Source organism: Lissotriton helveticus, chromosome 12 (genome assembly GCF_964261635.1).
Source record: "Lissotriton helveticus chromosome 12, aLisHel1.1, whole genome shotgun sequence".
NCBI lineage: Eukaryota > Metazoa > Chordata > Amphibia > Caudata > Salamandridae > Lissotriton > Lissotriton helveticus.
This window is the reverse complement of record NC_136073.1, coordinates 775,406,384-775,418,602: the sequence shown is the minus strand read 5'-3', so window position 1 is coordinate 775,418,602 and position 12,219 is coordinate 775,406,384. Positions and strand designations below refer to the sequence as shown.

The 12,219-nt window shown below is 46.3% G+C and overlaps 1 protein-coding gene across 1 annotated transcript in view; it reads left to right on the top strand.

Annotated features, from left to right (window-relative positions):
- The window catches only part of TDRD10 (tudor domain containing 10), an 852,263-nt gene that overhangs the window by 183,786 nt on the left and 656,258 nt on the right, over positions 1 to 12,219 (top strand). The window lies entirely within an intron of this gene.

The window sequence follows — 12,219 nt, the reverse complement described above, 5'->3', positions numbered from 1 at the left end:
CCTGAAAGAGTGGCAAAAAATCACACAAGACATTTGGGTGCTGAATATTCTTCGCAATGGATACTGTCTCAGGTTCACCTGTCTCCACCGTCCAAACCTCCGAAACCATTCAGATACCAACTTCAACAATTACAGTCGGAGGCCAACATTCTCTTTAGAAGCAGAAGGTGGAGCCTGTACCTCCTCTTCAACGAGACACGGTGTTATATTCAAGGTTCTTTGTCATCAAAAAGTAAGACAAGAACGAGTTCACACCCATTCTCAACCTCAAAACAGCCAACAAGAGGAGTTGGCAAGAGAAGTTCAGGATGCTGTCATTACACCAGATTTACCCTCAATTACACCAAGAGGGTGGCTGGCACCATTGACCTTCAAGATGCGTACTTTCACATACCAATCGCCAGAAAGCATTGCAAGTTCTTGAGGTTTGTAGTGGGGCACAACCACTATCAGTACCGAGTGCTTCCATTTGACCTAAAGTGAGCGCCCAGGACTTTCTCCAAATGCATGGCAGTGGTACTCATCTCCACAAACTGTTTGTCTACCCCTATATAAACGACTAGCTGATCAAGGCGTCCACGTCTCAGGAGGCTCAGCTTCACTACAATCGGGCTTGCGATCTATTACACCAGCTGGGCCTTCATGTCAACCATGCAAAGTCAACCTCTGTCCCAGTGCAATTGTTACACTATCTGGGGGCCTCCATCGAGACCTTCCGGGCAAGTGTGTGTCCTTCAGAAGAGAGACTCTTATCAATCCTAAGAAGGCTTAAAATCTCTCAACAATTTCTCATCCTGTGTGAGGAAAGTCCTCGGCTCGATGGCTTCTGCCTTTTTCTCACGCCAAATGCCTACCTCCACATGAGACCCCTACAGGTGTTCCTCGAAGATCAGTGTGACCAACTGACTGGCAATTGAGATGACTGGATACAACTGTCTCAGTATGCCCAGCTGGCCCTGAGATGGTGGTGCACTCCACCATCCACACTATGTGGAATTCCGTTCCACAGGAGATACCTCCTCAGACCATAGTCACAGCTGCCTCGCTGGTAGGATGAAGAGCCCATATGGAACACCTTCAAATCCAGGGCAAGTCGATACAGAGGGAGTCCACATACCATATCAATCTCCTGGAGCTACGCGCAGTCCATCTGGCACTGAAGGCCTTTCAGTCATCGTTCACTTCCACCTCCCTGCTTGTTCAGACGGATAATACAACAGCTATGTACTACCTCAACAAAGAGAAAGAAACTAGGTCCAAGCCCCTATCTCAAGAAGCCCAGGCAATCTGGAAGTGAGTGGCTTCTGGCCAGGAACCTCACAATCACTGTGGCTCACCTCCCAGGTGTTCAAAATGCTCAGGCCGACTCCCTCAGTAGGCTCCTCCAAGAAAATCCCGAGTGGGTCTTAAGTGACGACCTTGTCCAAGACATCTTCAGAAGGTGGGACACTCCGGACATCGAATTGTTTGCCACCACAGAAAACAGCAAATGCCAAAGCTTTGCATTGAGGTACTTCCGGCTGGGAAGTGCCCTATGGATCAACTGGTCCGGCAAATTTCTCTACTACTTTCCACCAGTTCACCTGATCCTGGCAGTCCTCAACAAGCTGCCTCACTGGAGGACCAAGGTAATACTCATAGTTCTGGAGTGGCCATGTCCTTGGTGGTTCATGGACCTCCTTCACCGGTTTATCCGTCCACATCTCAGGATGCGACCCTTGACCCCACCAGGTAGGTCGCTCCCCCTCCGCCCAGCACCGCCTGTGTCTCCCCGCCCCAGCTGCCACTCCTGAGGAAGTTCGAGGCCCTCCACCACCCGCAGGCTACCACCTGCGCCTCATCCCTGGTGGCCAGTAGTAGGCCGTAGGTAGGTTTGTTCATCCTCGGCTTTATTGCTTTTATTGTATTGCCTGTATTTTCATTGTTGTCTGTGACTGCTGTTGTCTGTCTTCCCCTGCTGCATGTACGTGGTCCGTGCCCCTTTTTCTTCCCTCTGTTCCCCTCGCTGTCCTGTTCTTTCTACCCGGTTTTCCCTTCGGTTCCCCTCGCTGCCCCCATGCCCCTCTGCCCGTTCTGCCTTCTGTTCTTAGCTGCCCCTGTATTTCTGTACTCTGCCTCTGTTCCACTCGTTTTTTTGTGCCCCTCTGCCCTCTGTGCCACTCGTTTTCCCCTCGTTTTTTGTGCCTTTCTGCCCTCTGTTCCACTCGTTTTTCCCTCGTTTTTTGTGCCTTTCTGCCCTCTGTTCCACTCGTTTTTCCCCCCTTGTTTTTCCCCCCTCGTTTTTTGTGCCCTTCTGCCCTCTGTTCCACTCGTTTTTTTGTACCCTTCTGCCCTCTGTGCCACTCGTTTTTCCCTCGTTTTTTGTGCCTTTCTGCCCTCTGTTCCACTCGTTTTTTTGTGCCCTTCTGCCCTCTGTGCCACTCATTTTTCCCTTGTTTTTTGTGCCTTTCTGCCCTCTGTGAGAAGTTGGCCTGGTATATGATGTTCACTATTCTAGTGAGCACCTTGCAGCAGTCCAAACAACCCTTATGGTGATGGTTGTAAAGTCAACCTTATAGACCAGCTATCCTAGTGATAGCATGGACAAAGCAGTCTTAGGCTAAACTCAAGAGGGCATGTGAAGCCAGCTGTTTTACCATATGCAATCCCTTTAATACCAAATGAAAGGACACCACACAGGTTATATATGTAAAATATATATGTATTTATTTCTAAATTAATCCTCTGAACTCTTTATGAGGTCAGAGGCACAAGCACATAACAGGAGACTTAATCAACATACAATAAGTTGCACAAAATACAGTAATGGCCTAGGGGCACTTCGAACCATATACTAAAATAGTGGTATAAGGACCACGTCACGAACAATGGATAGGCCTAGGGCCTGGAGAATCGCTGGGGCTACGCTGTACTATCAAAGGTTAGGGAGCAGGAGACCCACGGGATGCGTGTGCAGTGTCTTTACACACACACGCGAGTTACCATAGAGTTAGAATGGGAACGAAAGAATTGGAAACTAGTTCTTTTAGGTCACTTGCGGATGGACTAGGAGAAAGCTACTTGAAACTAGGACACTAGGATATTCAATACCCACAGGAGTACTGAAATACTCGCGTTACCTCACCCAAAGGAAGCGGGTGCATAGGTGTCAAAGTGTGTCTGGTTTCGTCGCTGAATCCTATAGAGCCTTGAAGAAAGATGCTGCAGGCGACCAGGAGGAAGTGTCCGGTTGGATCCAAGGGCGGATCGAGGATGAAGAGTACCTGAAAGCAGAGGGGACAGAGTCTGGGTCACTAGCCAGTGACCAGGAAGGAACCAGGTGATGTCGCGAAGCAATCAGGTGATGTCGTGAAGCTTGTCTCTGCAGCCACGTGGACCAGAAGGTGTCGACGACGACCAGGAGCTGGATACGGACTGTCCCACGAAGGCTCTCGCTGTCGGCTTCCGGATTGGAGTCAACAAGGCTTGGCAAAGGCAACCCACGCAGGAATCGAAGATGGCTTACGGATCAGACCAGCAAGGTCTGATGGAATTCTCCTTTTCAGGGAAGCAGGGGCCAGTCTGGAGCAACCAGACCAGCGGTGTAAATCAAAATGTTCGTTGTCAGAGGCCACTAGCCAACGGGCAAGTGACCGGACAGACGCATCGAGCAGGAAAATGCAGAAGGGCCCCACGCAGAACTCGTGGATTGTGGAGGGCTGATCTTCGGTGCAGTTGGTGCTCGGGGCTGGGGCTTCTCAATCCCCAATGCACAACTTCGAGGGTGCCTCAGAAGTTGCACGGAAAGCAATTTGTTGGCTTTCCAAGATGGCCGGTCCCACGTCTCCCGTCGCCTCCACGAGTCTCAGCTCTGCTGTGACTGTGGATCGGGCTGTTGGATGTCTGGAAGTCCAGGTCTTGTCAGGCTCTGTGCTCAGGCTCCGGCGGGAGCGTCGACAAAGCAAACCGTTGATCTCCTGATGGTGCCTGCTTGCACAGGGTGGTCACTCCTTGACCACAAGGGAGATTCTTCAGTCTTCTATGTCGAGTAGAATTTCGACGGTCCAGAGTTTTGTTTCAAGTTTCAGTCAGGATAAAATCTAAAGTCTTGGGACTCAGCTCCTACCTATATACCAAATCAAGGGGCTGGATTACCTGCTAGGTCCCTCCTATGGGTGGGACCCAGGAAGGGGGTGGTTACACCCCTTTCCCTTTGTCCAGTTTCGCGCCAGAGCTGGGGCTGGAATGCCCCAGCACCGGTTTGAACCGGACTATGCATGGGACACCTTGTGTGCCCCAGGCAGTGTCTCATTTCATTCAGCCCTCCCTGCCCCAATACACTATGGCCTGTCTGGGGTGGTGCTAGCACCTCCCAAGACAGGAAACCTATTGTCCAAGCCTCCCTCGCTGGAAGGACTCCCAGCAGCAGGAGGTCAGATTTGTGTCTGTGGCAGCAGCATCCATTTTGTGATGCTGAGGCTCTGGTTAACTTTAACCGGGATTAGTAGGAACAACATGTCTTCTCCCTCTAGAAGGGTGGAATGCTACCCCTGTCGCCAGAACTGGCGAGGGGGTAGTATTCCAAAGCGTATGACACCTTACACGACCTGTTTTGATAAAGCCAAACCAAATTTAGCATCTAACCACGAGGTTCATAATTCACTTAAGAGTATATGATATGGCTATATCCTAGAACAGCTATAAGGACATGGTTCCGAAAGCTGCAGACAGGCTCAGCTCATGCTAGAGCCTCATCTCACATAAAACCAAGCACTCTGCCTCCAGGATTGTTAAGGCCTGCCATAGGAGTGACATATAGGTGTATATGTGTCTAGATATAAGGTTAGATATAGGAATACTGTTAGCCCCTTTTCCTTCTATTACCTTTGTTGTCCCTCGAAGCTGCGGCCCCGACCCCATGACTGCCCACTGCCCATTCGCTGCCTCCCAGCTGCTCCTCCCTCCCACCTCCCCATATAGGCCGACCGCTGTGCGGTGAGGAGAGCGACCCTTGACCCCACCAGGTAAGTCGCTCCCCCTGCACACAGCACCGCCTGTGTCTCCCTGCCACAGCTGCCGCTGCTGAGGAAGTTCAAGGTCCACTACCACCTGCGCCTCATCCCTGCTGGCCAGTGGTAGGCCGTAGGTAGGTTTGTTCATTCTCCTCTTTATTGCTTTTATTGTATTGCCTGTATTTTCATTGTTGTGTCTGTGACTGCAGTTGTCTGTCTTCCCCCGCTGCCTGTATGTGGTCTGTGCCCCTTTTTTAGGTCTCGACCTACAGCATTGCTTTAGCAATGCTTGTTTGTCGAGATTATAGTGAGGCTTTCAAAAGTCTACCCAAACTGCTGCGGATTGGGTACAGTTCATGTGAGCCAGGCGCGTGCACATCGCCAGCCACATCCCACACCATGCTTTGGCATCAGACTTCAAAGGAAGCTGCTCCTTGTCCCCCCCCCCCCGTCATCAGACTTTAAAGGAAGCCGCTCCCCCATCAGACTTTAAAGGAAGCCGCTCCCCCGCCCCCTCCGTGCAATACCATAGCTTGTTTTGTTATTGCTCGCTCTTCCTCCACAGAGCTCGTCTTGCGGCCGCGGTTTCACTTTCACGGGCGCGCGCGGCCAATGCTTGTTCTGCATGTTATTATTACTGAGGATCTGCTTTTTTTCCCTCAAAGTCTTTGTAAATTGCTAGTTACAGCTGGCCTCAGGTTAAGAGTGAGGATCACGGCTCCCTGACTTCCCCTGAGCCCCCACTGTGTCTTCTTGTTCTTACACCAGGCCTTAACTTGGTCCCCAGTTACAGAAATAGACTGCGAGCACGCTGCGGGTGCAGGGAGCCGCTGGCCGGCTGCAGAGCAGACTTCCATTTTAGACCCGTTTAACCCATTCCGAAGTGATCCGTCTTTTCACTGCGCCATTAAACACAAATGTTCCCTCGGCCCTGCGGCTCACCCCGTTGGGATATTCTCGGAATAATGCCACAGGATGTGGGCTTAGGCTGATAATAACGGGATTGAGTGCGATAAACACCTCGGCCCGTGGCTCTTGGAGTTCATACAATTGGTATTAACCCTACAACAATCACACGTGTGCGTTGGGACGCGGCCTGGATCACTCCTCGCGGCGCTAAATCGTAGCGCCTCCTTCAAGTATCAGACACAGAGCACAATTTTCTGTCCTGTCCTTTTTTTTTTTTTTAAACAACTTTTTATTCAAATTCAAAAATGCTTTATTCGGTATCTAAAATATAACCATATAGCAGACAATAAAAGTTATACATTGTAGTACATTTAGGAAAATACCATTACCATACTGTACAGGGCATGAGGTTATTCTCCACAGACAAGATAGATTTAAACATCTTACAGGTGTGCAAATTTCGCAATAGTCAATCTTGCCTTTTTAGGGTTAATTGCGTTAGTTCATATAAACACTATTATAAAGCGTCTAAAATGAATAGTCCCAATTTATAAAGTGCAATACTAAAGTGACCTATGCTAATAACATTAATACAATTTTCATCTAGAATATACAATTCTGAATCAAAGTGTAATTTTGAAGTGGCCTGTGCTAATAACAGTACTCAGACACATTTCTCTTGCTAAATTTTACAGTGGAATCATACAATTCATAGTCATGCAATAATGGATTTCCTTCTTGAAACACATTTTAAAATATATGTGGCTACATAAAAACATATATCCGTACTGTTCAATTCAAACATTAACCGCAGAGCATCTTTAGTTGTTCTTTTGTTATACTTTAAAAATATGGGCTTTAAATACAATTTCCTTAAAAAAATATAACATTTACAGAAAAGCATAAAATGGCAACACCTTTGTTTAGATATCCCATCACATGGGCAACGTAAGATACTACTCCGTCCGACATGAGGGAATGACACTAGGTGGTGCACAGTGCCTAACCTTAACCATGTCAATGCAAAATGGTGGGAACTTCTTGTGACAACTGTCAGATAGTGCTGGAAACCTTTAACATTATGTTCTTGGTAAAATGCATATGTACGTTGATTTGCATATTCAATAGCCCTGTCCTTCTCTACATGTTCTAAAAAGGATTCCTTCAGTTCTTTTTTTGAGAAAGGAACACCCAGTTCTATATTTAAAAAGGGGTCGAAGTAAAAAACTGACTTGTACTAGAACCGGATGTGCCTACACCAAGGGATACGCATGCAATGTTCCAATTTTAGACAATCCTTAATTACGCCTTGGGTGAATTCTGTTTCGGGTTTGGACCATATGGACCGCCATAAGGACAGTGGGCGTAGGGCAGCTAGATCCCTAATATAATGTAAGCCTACTTCCTTGTGAATGATCTCAATAGAGGCAGATGCAGGGGTACATAGTAAGCGATTTAAAAAAATATTTTCCTGATGTTGGACCAACCTACAGCTATTGGTATTATGTCCCCATACACCTGCCCCATACAGTGCAGATGACAAGCACCTCATAACATAAATATGGATCATCTCTTTTATTCTGCGGTTCCCCAGTTTGGCAGCAAACCTGAAAACACTGTTGGTGTTCCTAATCATTTTTAACTGGACACTCTCCTGTTCACTAGTCCATCCTCCATCTCCAGAGAAAGTAATCCCAAGATAACAGATTTTCTTAACTGGTTCTAACCTAACATTTTCTAAAAAGAAGGTTCTATTTTGTCTAGCCTTCTTCCCACATGTCATTGTTAAAGTTTTATCTTTATTAATTAACAATTTCCGTTTAGCTATAAACATATGAAAATTGTCAATGAGGCGTTGCAGGCCGTTTTGGGTGCGTGACAAAAGGACCGCATCATCTGCGTAAAGCAGAATTGGGATGGGCGTACCATCAATTATAGGTGCATCCGCGGTGGACGTTCTGAGTGTTGCATCTATCTCGTTAATAAACAAAGAAAATAAAAGCGGTGCTAAAACGCATCCTTGCCTTATGCCTCTGTTAACTTTAAAATATGGGGTGCACTCACCGGCCAGGCCATAACGCACCTTGCATGTCAATGTTTCATATAGTCTGGCCAGGAAATATATAATCTCTTTTGGTGCACCCATATCTAATAAAACAGGCCATAAAAGTGAGTGTTCAACCAAGTCAAAAGCAGAGCTTAAGTCGGCAAAGCATAAAAAAAGATTTCCTTCCTTGACTATTGTAAATGTATTAATAATAAGGTCGAGGTTGATGCATTGCTCCATCGTACCCATCCCCCTCCTGAATCCATCCTGCACTGGTGATAAAATAGATTCCTCCTCCGCCCAAGTTTCTAGTCTATCTAGGAGGACTCTACTTAGTGCTTTAATCGATGAATCAAGGAGGGAGATGGGACGGTAGTTGCATGCCTCTGACCTCGAACCCTTCTTAAAAAGGGGTACGATAATTGATTGGCCCCAAGCCTGGGGAAGGTCAAATTCAATTGCGGCATTAAAAAAATGGGTTAAAATGGGTGCCTATAAGTCCATCTCATGTTTGTATAAATCTACCGGCACACCATCTGGCCCAGGGGCCTTGCCACCATTGCTCTTCTCAAGTCCTGCCTGAACCTCGTCCAAAGTAATAGATAATGAAATGGTCGGCCATAAACCATAAGTTTCTAAAATCAACCCATCAGAGTTAAAAACCTTAGAAAAGTGCTCTATCCATGTGTTGCAGTTAACGTTGGATGATACTACAGGTATAGTATCATTCTTTAAAAAAGGGCAGTTGATTATCTCCCAGAGTAGTTTGCTATTCTTTGTAGTTACAGCCATATCTAAGTTTTGCCATGCCTCGTCTTGTAACTGTTTTTTCCGTACCTCTAGCATAACTTTATGAATATATGCCGCTTTTCCCTGACATCTACCAAGTCTCTTGGCTTTGTTGACAATGCATGTTTTAATGAAAACAAAGCTTGTGTGCAATCTTTGTTAAACCAGCCCAGTTGTTTGGCCCTGTATTTATGGTTCTTTCCAGTCAACAAGCCCTCTATTGTTGCATTTATCTTACTAAACATAGATAATACAGTTCCTGGGGTAGTCACATCTTTAAGACAATAACTTATTTTGGAACCACATTTAGCGTTTACCTCTGCTAGGAGCTTATGAGGATTAATTTTAGCCCACTTAATTCTTGGACCATTCGGTCTAGAGGCCGTGATCTCCTGAGTTGGTTTACTATAAATTTGAGTTTTGCAACCCCAACCTAGTAATGTCAAAATAATGCTATTGTGATCACTCACTGCTTGCTCAACAATCCATAAGTCACAGTAGGCTGTGCCACTAGAAACTAATATGTGATTGGTGTTGGTATTAAAATCCCTGCCTTTAAAGGTAGGGCACCTAATATTGCCCCTTTTTTTTAGCAATCCAATAGTTCTAGGTCTAGTTTAGCGGCTAGGCTATTCAATGCCAGTCCATATGTGTTATGTGGGAAGTGGTTGTAGATAATATTGCCTCTATCATCATAGTCATAAATAGTGCCACAGATCCCCTTCGGGGCATCTTTACAAACTTGCAAATTAAAATCTCCTACCCAGAGAATAACTGGGGGATCCTTATGATCTACAAGAAGTTAGTCTATTACTCTTCCTATGTCTTGGACCACAGAACCTCTACTAGCATCAAAAATATTATTATAAAAGTTAACAATAACTAAATCATTGACTTTATGGTGCTCGAGACATATTATCAATGCATACGGCCCAACCTCATGGCATTTACATAATTTAAATTCTGTGAGCCCAGTGGAAATCAGGGTCAGTAGGCCACCCTTGGCCCTACCTGCGACAGAATTTACACCATTTATATAAAAGGATGTGTATTGATCATACAGTTTAAAAATTCAAAACATAAACATGCAGTACAGCATCTCACAACGTTTTTATACACATTCGTAATTGTTACCACGTCCAAAATATGCGATCTTATACCAACTGAGACCCTCCGCCCTTTATTCAGTATTATGCCATTAGACCTCCTCTGACTCCGAGTCACTGTCCTCTTGGTACGATAGTGGATCATAAAGCTCACCTCTATATGTATTCCATGCCCCCCACATTGTATTCCATTTTTTAGGGCAACCCCTGTTACGATATATCGCTCTCTCTGCAATCATGGCTGCATCCATATCTTTGCTCCATGCCACTAGGGTTGGCACCTCCATCCCCCCCCCCCCCACCTTTGTGCTATATTTCTTCTGGCAATCATCATGCCCAACGTAACCCAGTTTTGTCCGGTGCGCGTGAGATCATTTGGCTCCCATATATTTAATAAACAGCGCTTAGGTTCCGGCAGTAGTGAGACCCCCTCCACCTGTGAAATTGTCCGTAGCACTTTAACCCAATATTCCGCTATTTTGGGACAATCCCATATGATATGGTAAAAGGTACCTCCCTCTCCGCAACCCCTCAGGCAGTTGGGATGCTCCACCCTCCCTATCTTGTGTAGGGTGCGTCTAGTGTAGTAGGAGCGGTGTAATATGCGCAGTTGCACCAACCTGAGTCTTGAGGGTATACCCACCTCCCTTGGGGAGGCTAATGCTTCCTGCCAATCTGTGTCATCCACTTCGCCAAGATCATGGACCCATTTATCTCTTAGGGGGTCCCATTCGGTCAGACAAGTTATTTGTACGTTTGCAGTAGGTGAGAGAAGTCTCCTTCTTCGGCCATTTAAGGCCTTTTATCGTTGGTTCCCACCGTACCCATGCCGCCAAAGGCTCCAGCACCAGTGCGAATAGTAGTGGTGATAAAGGGTAGCCTTGGCGCGTACCTCTTTCAAAGGGGAAGTCAGCAGAGTTGTGGCCATTTGCGGCTACATGTGCCATCGGTTTGGTATAGAGCAACTGGACCCAGGAACAAAACTTCGGACCGAATCCTAAATGGCGTAATGTTGCGAATAGAAAGGGCCAGTGCACCATATTGAATGCCATATGTGCATCCAATGACAACACCACTGCCGGTTCCTGCAAGTATACGGAGCGCGCCAGCACCCTATGCAACCTTCTGAGGTTTAGCGCTGTGCTCCTGCCCGGCATAAAGCCCGACTGGTCCGGATGCACGAGTTTTGTCAGATGTGGGGTCAGTCGGAGCGATAGCATTTTTGCAAGGATTTTAGCCTCAGCATTTATAAGGGAAATAGGCCGATATGAGGCACAGACATCCGCCGGTTTCCCGGGTTTCAAGATAGCCACTATGGTGGCCATTCGTTGGTCCGGTGGCAGTTCCCCCGCGTGCTTCTGTCCTTTTAGCACAATAATGTCAAGTTAGCTGCTGGAAGGTGATTGGTCACTTACAAAGCGCCGAGTAGATGCGTCTTTGGCCAGAATTAGTGTGGTGCACTGATGCTGAATGTGGTTCAGACAAATTCCTTGAGTGGATTTCGTTTCTTGGCACTTGAAGTACAGGGAAACTTATTTCACAAACAAGTAGGACTCCTATTATCTACTTGAGAAGGAAAAATGTTTGTGTTGGCATTGCAGAAACGAGAGATCCAAAATGAGAAGCCTAATACAGGAAATACTACCCCTGTTTGTCGTTTCCGGTGCCCCCGCCCTAACAGTCAAAACTGGACAGCCAGCAGGATGGATTAGTGAGCTGAAGACTCACAGCTGACATGCGCACTAATCTATAGGTCACAAGTGTGAATCCTGCAATCTAGACTCAGCCTTCCATCCTTCATAGGTTAGTCAATTGAGTTGGACCCACTTTTATGTACAATGCTAACAAATGCCATAAGTGAGGTAGACAGCATAATATACACAACACAAGTTATTATTTGTGTTAATATTACTGTGCAACAAGTCACCATTGCGCCCCTCAATTAGAGTGTATTGAAGGTGTCTGACCTCTCACTACAACCAAGATACATGTGCCCTTTAGTGCCACATGTCTCTTTTGCCATGCTTGCTCCACACCAGAAACACAATCTCCTTAATTTAATGAAATTAAGCTGTATCATAATGCACCTCGAAAGGGGGGTCTAACTTTCAGTTTTCTGCAGCTCAGTTGGCCTGTGTTTTTTTTTTTTCGAATAAGACTACAGCAGTGCAACAGTGCCAACTGATTGCGCGGAAATAAACCATTTTATTTCTAGGGACTACCAACTGTAGAGACACAAATCCGTTTTCTTAACCCATTCCTGCGTCCGGAACAATCACCAACAAGAGGCAGTCAATGTTCTCTCCTTTTATAGGTACTTCATTTCCAAGTGTGTAAAGAACACGGACACACACAATCACTCAGTACTAACGCATAG